We start from the raw sequence: 10354 nt of genomic DNA on the forward strand, positions 1-10354 counted from the left end.
GCTCAGGCCCCATCATCATTGAAATTCAAGAGGCAGACATTCATCTACCCCTCTGACAGTGTTTGAGCTTTACTGATTTCCACAGGGACATTTAGCTTTTGTATGTATATCTCTGATCTAAAGTATGCACATGAAAGTGATGTCATGGAAAAAGGAATTATGTTTTTCAGTCTGCTCTGACAAACTCATTGTTAAATCTTTGTAAAGCAGACATTCCTCCCTTGTGAACACAGATCTGCCGCTGCACTGAGCAGCAGACGGGAGATATTTATGCATCTGCTGGTGGTGTTTCCCACATTAGAGGAGCACTTTTGTTCTGGAGAATTATAACAGACTTATTTCCCTGCAGTGTCAAAGAGGTTGTTATGCCTCACTCCCCAGCCCACTGCATCTCATCCATCAGCTACAAACACACACTCCAGCTCAATTATGAATTTGCTCGCAACCAATTACGGACAGATGCCAATAAATACTGCTTTCTCCCTTCACAGCAATTAAAACTGGCCATGAAAATGAATCTCATTCTAAAAATAACTGTGATAACGAATAGTTTGTGCTTGGACCGCTCATTAGTAAATTTCACTTACACACAGTCTAAATGTCAGTGTGAAGAAGAGTAAGTGTGAACAATGTGTTTTTTATGGCCTGTTCATCCAGCCTCAGCACTGTTCATACAGTAGAAATGTTGTTCTTGTTTTATGCACTACCACAGACTTGTATTAGATTGAGTAATCAATCATGTTCAGTCAATGGGTTGGCCTTTATAATGTGACACATTCTTTAATTATCATGCCAGCTACACATCCCCCTCTTCTCCATAAAGGCTATACAAACCTGTAAGTGGTTGCATTGATTGACTTCTCTACCATCCTCGCCTCCTCTTGCTTCAGCTTCTTATTAACATGCATGACGATGGCACATACCCTGCTCCATGCATGACAATAGCTTTTTCTTCAGCCTTACTCACTACATGTCTCTGCAATACATGACATTGGGTAATTCTCCAATGAACTCTAGCTGCTACTTGCATTTTAGAGTGGTTCCCTTATATAAAGGTGTAGCCATTTGTTACAATAAATGTTGGGGTATTGACACTAGTGTAGCTGACGCATGGTGCAGTTGTGCTCAGGGGAAATGCTGCTGAAGAATGATAAGAATACTGTCCACAGGTGTTGCACAGGGACTCTCTGGTGCACGTGGTTGACAGTTTGAACAGTGCTGTAATTGTTTAGTGCAAGCAAAGCTGCCTGAGAAGTAAATTTGCCTGAGTGGGCAGCGGAGGCAGGGGCATTCATGGAAAATCTGCTCTCCAGCCGTAAAATGCTGATAAGAAAATAAATGTCAAAATTCAATCTCGGTTATCTGAATGTTAAATAAACGTCTGTCCAGATTCCCAACTGATATGTAAATCTTGGCTTTCCTATGATTAATATCACATTCAGCATTAAGATAACTAATTATTTTAAAAAAAATAATAATAATGACACAATAAGGCATTTTAACATAGTTTTTGTTTCTATTTTAAATAGCTCAATACATATAAATGACCAGCAGCAGCAGCCATAGTCAGTGATAAATGAATATTTGGATGAATTGAAAATTGGAATTATTGAAATACAAAGTTTCAGTTATAAATTATTTGGCAATTAGACTCAGGTGAAGTTACATAGCAAAGCTGCGTCTGATGATGGATGATGGGAGGAGGTAGAACTCCTTCAGTCTTGGCGCTGGTGGTGGTAGCAAAGATGAAGCAGGTGGGGACTTGGACAAGAAACTCTATCTTGGCAGGATGAGGTGTAGAATGACAGCAGAGCTGTGAGATTTAAGGATAGCGAAATACTGATATTTTGCATACATGTATCTAAGCATGTTTTGTCTGAAGTAACTATAAATGAACTATATTTTCATCATGAAACCAGACAAGCATCTGTCCCCTAACCCTTTCTTAAGTGTCTTGTGCATTGTCTTTACAAAGTTTAGCAAGGTTAAAGTCATTGTGAGGAAATAGAGGTACAATTGAACTACTAGTGTTAAATGAGATTTTAATCATTCATTCAAATAAATGTTTTAACAACAAGCCAGAGAAAATCATTCTTCAAAGGATTTCTTTGAAATTATAATGAGGGTTTGAAATTTACTTCATTTGTGTGTTTGTGTGTAAAGATTATTTATACATTCAATTTTGCCCGAGAAAAATAAGAAATAAAAACAGCAAACTAATGTTGTCGCCCTAATCATGAAGGACATTCCCTGACTAGTTATATTTGATTGTAAATCATAATCAGTTGAATTACAGAATTTATACTGTAAATTTGGGGCCGTTTGGTGCCTCAGAAGGTCTGGAGCGCCAGGAAACATTATCATCTTTGCCAGACTGCAAAACCAGATTTGCCATTTTAATTGCATTATCTTATAAAGCAAGGAGCTCATTTATGACATAACAAACAGTTTAAGATCTTTAAAGGAAAAAAGGAAAAAAGTTGAAACAAAAATAACCACAGAAAAACACACTGCTGCCCTTTTTAAAGCTGTCACAAGCATCTTTGTTGTGGAAAACATCAACATGAACAGACAGTCATCACGTGCACAGCAAGCTGCAAAATGAGTTATGTTTTAATATAGTCTTCACTGTTACAGTGTATTAAATATGTATTAGTGATTTTTGCTATCAGTATGATTTATGTGGAGCACAGAAATCAAGCTGTACAATATGATTAAAGGTTGTGCTGTCTGAAAGTTAAGTATTCTGGGAATAGTTTCATTAGTGTTGATGTTTACTGTCTTGGGGGCAGATTTTGAATTAGTGCAGCTATTTTGACGTGAATGTCAGCGGCAACATGTGAAGGCATAAAAAAAACCCTTTTAGCGTCACGCAAATACAAGCGCAATTAGCAGAGTTAGCTTGTACACTATTCTATGTTGTCAAGTGTTTACATATAACAATGAACTGTTCTTTGTTTTGTGATGTTTTTGTAAGGGAAACTGCTGACCGTGTCTCTTGGTGATAAATAGTCGTGTCCCATGCTTCTCAACAACTCGTTCAGGCTGTAGGCGTCTATGGGGTGAACAGAGATGAAGGGTTAGAGATGCATACGAAGATGCATTTAGATTTACTTGAATAGTCACAGTTGCCAGGCCACCATTGCCTTAAGAGCATTTGGAGAATACAGTAGCTGTGTGTGTGCGCGCGTGCGTGCGTGTGTGTGTATGCGAATGAGTAATTCATACATTTGCTGTGTGTACATGTGAGTCACTATTGTTTGAGGCAAGATGAGAGCTGAAGATGAAAGCATTTGGCAGTGTTGGAAAATAATATGGATAATGGTGAATGTTGTTTATACGGAGAAATGTAGGTGTTGGCTAGAAATCCTTTTCTGTTTGTGGTAAATGGTGATGAAAGATAACTTTTTGTGACTCTTTGTTGCATCAGTGACAACTTTGTGGAAACAGTTATGACGAATATTTAATTTGGGTTTCTTGGCTACTGTTTGTGATGCTGTCTTAACAAATATGTGCTGCTGTGACACTGCAGTTTGCAAATGCGTAATTTTTTCGTTCGTGCTTTTGCTCTAGATGGAGGAGGTTCCCTTGGTACCTCCCTTATGACAGTGCAGAGTCTCTGATTGTCATTGCAGCTGCGGTTCATTGTTTTTGACTTGTCAGACACAACAGATGTTCTCTCTCGGCATGAGGATCATCTGATCGGCATTAGTATATTTTAAATATGTTGAATATGTTTTCAGGCTGCTGCAGCGGCTCAGTAAACTTGTGATCCTCATGTCTGGCAGATCCAAAATACAGCCCTTTTCAGACATGTAATATTACTGCCTTCATTAATCTGCTAAGGTGAGGGCATGCCATCATTCCTCCAATTCAAACATAACATATGACAGCTGGGATAGGCTCCAGCGTCCCCCGCAACCCTGAAAAGGATAAGCGGAAGCGAATGGATGGATGTATTGTACTTTGCTCTGTCCCTAGCTCTGATATTGTTGCCCTAACTTAATGGAAAAAGTAGTTGGGATTCTCATTCACACTTAGATCCTGGCAGGTAAAAAGGAGTGCATGTTTGAAAGGGGTTTTATCTCTCCTGGTTTGTCTCTACAGGGAGTGCAGAATTATTAGGCAAGTTGTATTTTTGAGGAATAATTTTATTATTGAACAACAACCATGTTCTCAATGAACCCAAAAAACTCATTAATATCAAAGCTGAATGTTTTTGGAAGTAGTTTTTAGTTTGTTTTTAGTTTTAGCTATTTTAGGGGGATATCTGTGTGTGCAGGTGACTATTACGGTGCATAATTATTAGGCAACTTAACAAAAAACAAATATATACCCATTTCAATTATTTATTTTTACCAGTGAAACCAATATAACATCTCCACATTCACAAATATACATTTCTGACATTCAAAACAAAACAAAAACAAATCAGCGACCAATATAGCCACCTTTCTTTGCAAGGACACTCAAAAGCCTGCCATCCATGGATTCTGTCAGTGTTTTGATCTGTTCACCATCAACATTGCGTGCAGCAGCAACCACAGCCTCCCAGACACTGTTCAGAGAGGTGTACTGTTTTCCCTCCTTGTAAATCTCACATTTGATGATGGACCACAGGTTCTCAATGGGGTTCAGATCAGGTGAACAAGGAGGCCATGTCATTCGTTTTTCTTCTTTTATACCCTTTCTTGCCAGCCACGCTGTGGAGTACTTGGACGCGTGTGATGGAGCATTGTCCTGCATGAAAATCATGTTTTTCTTGAAGGATGCAGACTTCTTCCTGTACCACTGCTTGAAGAAGGTGTCTTCCAGAAACTGGCAGTAGGACTGGGAGTTGAGCTTGACTCCATCCTCAACCCGGAAAGGCCCCACAAGCTCATCTTTGATGATACCAGCCCAAACCAGTACTCCACCTCCACCTTGCTGGCGTCTGAGTCGGACTGGAGCTCTCTGCCCTTTACCAATCCAGCCACGGGCCCATCCATCTGGCCCATCAAGACTCACTCTCATTTCATCAGTCCATAAAACCTTAGAAAAACCAGTCTTGAGATATTTCTTGGCCCAGTCTTGACATTTCAGCTTGTGTGTCTTGTTCAGTGGTGGTCGTCTTTCAGCCTTTCTTACCTTGGCCATGTCTCTGAGTATTGCACACCTTGTGCTTTTGGGCACTCCAGTGATGTTGCAGCTCTGAAATATGGCCAAACTGGTGGCAAGTGGCATCTTGGCAGCTGCACGCTTGACTTTTCTCAGTTCATGGGCAGTTATTTTGTGCCTTGGTTTTTCCACACGCTTCTTGCGACCCTGTTGACTATTTTGAATGAAACGCTTGATTGTTCGATGATCACGCTTCAGAAGCTTTGCAATTTTGAGACTGCTGCATCCCTCTGCAAGATATCTCACTATTTTTGACTTTTCTGAGCCTGTCAAGTCCTTCTTTTGACCCATTTTGCCAAAGGAAAGGAAGTTGCCTAATAATTATGCACACCTGATATAGGGTGTTGATGTCATTAGACCACACCCCTTCTCATTACAGAGATGCACATCACCTAATATGCTTCATTGGTAGTAGGCTTTCGAGCCTATACAGCTTGGAGTAAGACAACATGCATGAAGAGGATGATGTGGACAAAATACTCATTTGCCTAATAATTCTGCACTCCCTGTATTTCTAATGTACACACAGTGTTAAATATGCATGTACAATTTGGTCATGTTAATGGTTGTAAATTGCTTTAGATTTTTATGTGCAATGTCTACTAATCCAAATAAAGGTTATATGTCAAATAATATCGTCTTGTTCATTCTTGAATGAATTTGGTGTTATATGACAATTGCAAGTGATAGTTTATACACATTAGCAGACATTTTAAAGGAGCATAAGAGGAAGGCTTCATCTGAGTCATTCTAGGCCTCACTGTGCAGGTTTGGTTGGTTTTAACTTTTAGGTCTGAAGTCGCACTGAAATTTGAGAAGGTAAAGTGCACAGACGTTTGCCCACCTCAATTATTTGCCTCCTTGGTAGTTCTGATCAGAGTGGTCTTAATGGAAAGCTTAATGGTGGCTCTTTTACCTACCTGTATAGCCTCTCTCACAACACAGCCAGCACATGGGATATAAATAAATCTTCATGCACTAAAAAACAGTGGTTCCCAAATGGTGTGGTGAGGCCAACGGGTGAGGCACACTGGTGTGGCTGGGTATTTGATGTCAACCATACATTATTACTGCAACTGCATTCAAGAATGACATTTAAACGTACTCATCTGATTAAGAGAAAATGATAATAAAGGTTGTTTTCTTATGTGTCATTAGTGCTTCATCCAGATGCTGCCTTTCTGTGACAATATACGGTTGAAAAGAACAACTGATGATGTGTCAGATGGCATGGAGGTATGCCTTAAAATTGTTGCATGACTTTTGGAGGTGCCTTGGGTACAGAATGGTTGAAATCCACTCCTATTTAAAAAAAAATGGTGTTACAAAAACCTTCTATCACATCTGTATAAAAATAGACTCTGTACATGAAAGCCAAGCAGAGACGTCCTCATTTAGCACCTTTAATAGACAGCACTCTCAGTGATGATCTGCAGCCTCTTGACAGCATTTTAAATAACTGAGTACATGAAGAGGTACTCACTCCAAAATAGTGTCATCCTAAAGTTTAGTGCCCTGGATGCCTATTTATTAAGCAAGTGCTTGTTAGGGATATTGGTGCCCTGACAAGAATAAGCACCTCTGGCTAATTTAGAAATGAATAAGCATTTAGGCCACAAATCATTTGGAGAGATTTCAGCCATCCAGTGTTTTCTCATGTGCTGCAGACTGTGTGAGAGTTTTTGTACAAATATTATTCTAGTGGGATAAGAAAAAGACACAAAAACTGAAAGACATGTCTTTTTTTTAATTGGGATTTAAGGGTTCCTGAGCAGTAGTTGGCTTATTTATGTAAAAGACAAATAAATACACAAATGTGTCCTTGGATAATGAACTAATCCTATTTTCAAAATGATGGAAGATCATTTAGTGGCTTTAAGCAACTACATTACAGGGACATGGTTTCAACAACAGACAGCCTTCTTCTTCCTCCAGTCATCACCTTAATGCAGTTCAGGTATAAAAGGTCGCATTTGTCACAGACTGCCTGACTCCCCCAAGGTGGCTTGCATGAATAACTAACTAAATAAAATGTAAAGACTCCATCTAAACGAGTATGGGCTTGTCCATAGGGAGTCATCAGATGCTTACTCTAAAAGGTCAGCCTCATCCCTTAGGGCAGCTTTAAAGCTGAAACAACACCTCCCAATTTAACCACAAGTAGTGTGACTACTGGGCCTGTATATGTCTTGAGTACTTGGAGCCATGAGACTGGCATAATCCCATGTGTTCGGGCACATTTGTACATTTGGGTGATGTTTTGTCTTTATTCACTTTTTTTCTTACTTTTTTATTCCTCTACAATATTAGATTATCTTGTTGTCCCTTGTGATATAATGTGCCTATGGTATACATATACAGTCAGGTGCTTTTAGATACAAACATATATGTGCACACATACACAACAACATATTGAAGAAAAACCTTTTTTCTACATCTGTATAACACTGGTTTAGCTCAGTTCTACCCATCAATATCTCACAATATTACCAAAAAATCATATCAAAAATATCACTCTAAGGTCATTGTGCCTGCAGACTGCTTGAGAATGAGGACATTTATCAGTATTGAATTGTTTCATCACAGCATCACATATTGTATAAATTATGTCTGACCTGTTGTAACACAACACAGTGCCAAAATAAGACGTCAAAACAAAGCGATAACACAGCTTTGTGTTTCATGCATAAATGATCTCCCAGTAGTGCCGTCTGTTACTACTGTAAGTAAAACACGGACAGATCCATAATGCGGACGCTGTGTTTAGCGGCTTTCTGTGTAGTTGAGAACTGAATTCAAAGACGTGCAGCCAAATAAGGTATGATCAAATGGATACGGTTTTTAATGCTTTGGACACAGAATAATCTAATCATGCAAACAACTGGACTGCCTGTTTGTTCTCTCCACACTGGTCCAAATGTCATAATGATACATTAGTGCTTATTTGCTCAAATCAAAAATTCTAATCAACTATATAGAAACTCCCTCCCTCTTCCCAGAGGACTCATAATGCTACAGGATGATGTTTAGAGTGTTTCGTAGTGCTACAGAACATTGCTTCGTTTGATTTAAGTCCAGATTACATGATATTTAAAAAAAGATTTTAAGAAGTGAGAGTGTAAAGACTCAAAATATGCATTAGGTACTACAAATGATATTTTCTTTTAATATTGGTGATTTCAGTGGATAAAACCTTGCAATGTTTCAACAAAAACACTTGCATGCACAGCTCCATGTGAAGAAAATCACCAAAATGTGGTTAAAGACCTCCACTGACCACCAATGACATCATTAGGTGACTTTATGCTTACATAATCATAGACAGACAGACGAGAAAATACAGTCCTCCCCATTCATTTAAATACCACTCATGTAGCACAGTAATGGTTCTGGCTAACAAGCTGGAAAAGCTTTTAATTTTATTTATTTATTTATTCATCCACACCAGAGTGGAGCTTCTGTCATTCCCACTTGTACCTTCAGGTCTATCACTTCTGAGTACGTATAAATATTAGTCTTGAGCAATTGGGGGGGGGGGGGGGGGGGGGGGGGTGAAGAAAAAAAGACAGAGGACTGATGAAGAGAACCAGGTATTTGATTCCTATTGGGGTTGTCCCTTTGAAGAGATCAAACTGAAGAAACCTCTTGGATGAAAGGTGGAATGTCTTCACGAACCAAAAAGAAGACTGACCGACTGCACCTACCCATCTGCTCAAATACTAGATGAATTTCAACTAAACTGTGTACAGATACTCGTGTTTTACAATTACAATGAATCCTAATGATTTGGGCATTTTCATTAGCAGTCATGTAAGTGCAGAACAAAACTGCCCGCTGAACCAATTCAGAAAGTTATAAAACATGATCTTTCAAAAAGGAAATACATTTATAAGCAGAGGATGAAAATGTGGCAGGTTTGCTTATCTTGCTGTGATGTGACATTTTAGCAGAAAAAATCAGTTGGGATCCTTTGAAAAGTGTTTTGACCACTTGTTGGGACTAACTGTTCTGGGCAGAGTATTTGCTTTGTTGGCTGACAGTACAAAAATCCATTTCGGGCCACTCATTAGTTATTAAGTCTACTACCAGACTTACTTTTCAAACAGTTAATCATCAAATTTATTTTGCAAATAATAAGAAGAAATAAAAATAATAATAAGACTTTATCTACAAATTTTGCATGTCTCAGTTTGTTAACCACTCAAAAACTAGATTTGTATCTATGAAAAAATACAACAAAAGCTTCTTATGAAGGAGCAGATGAAGTAATGTTTCTCACACACTGCTCATGCTGACCCCATTGAATGTGTTTTTGTCTATCCAAATTGAAAAGGTTAGTGTATACACTGCAGTTTATATGTTGTTACTGTTTGAGGTACAAACAGAAAAACTACCATGTGGTTTGACAAACTGACAGAAATCTAAAAATCATAGACTGATGGATACAGGCAGGCAATAAATATATAGAAATGTGACTTGCATCACTTGCAGTGCAGCCTGCAGTTTACAGATGTACAACCCCCCCACCAAAAAAAACACAAAAACAAGACCCTGACACCTCACCCCAGAGAAAAACATAAAAGAAAGAGAAACACATAGCATTTGCGGGAGTCTTTCTTTCAGTAGACTTTCTTTCAATGTAACATTTCATTAGTTTATTTCAGTAACATAGCAACAAACTCTGTGATAAAAAGTGGAAATGACATCCTTTGTTTATGTCACTGTGGTGGGATGCAAGCATCCTGCCAGACATGGAAAATGATTTGGCAGCTTGGACAAATAATAGCGAATGTGTATTATGTCTGCCAGTCATATCAAAGGGATTGTACACTGCACAATATTACTTTTTAACCAACCAATAACCCTAACCAACAATTGCACACACACTATGCTTTAGACAGACAGACAGACAGACAGACAGACAGACAGACAGACAGACAGACAGACAGACAGACAGACAGATAGATAGATAGATAGATAGATAGATAGATAGATAGATAGATAGATAGATAGATAGATAGATAGATAGATAGATAGATAGATAGATAGATAAAATAACAATAAAATAATCTATATTAATATAAAAATTTTTTGAAGTTCGTTTGTTTTGTTTATATCTATATTGTTTTGGCTATCCTCCACAGACATGCAATGACACCATGATTCTATCTGTTCTCGCACACTTGGATTCCACTTG

This window comes from Rhamphochromis sp. 'chilingali' (assembly GCF_963969265.1).
Source record: "Rhamphochromis sp. 'chilingali' genome assembly, chromosome: 14".
In the NCBI taxonomy this organism is placed as follows: Eukaryota; Metazoa; Chordata; class Actinopteri; order Cichliformes; family Cichlidae; genus Rhamphochromis; species Rhamphochromis sp. 'chilingali'.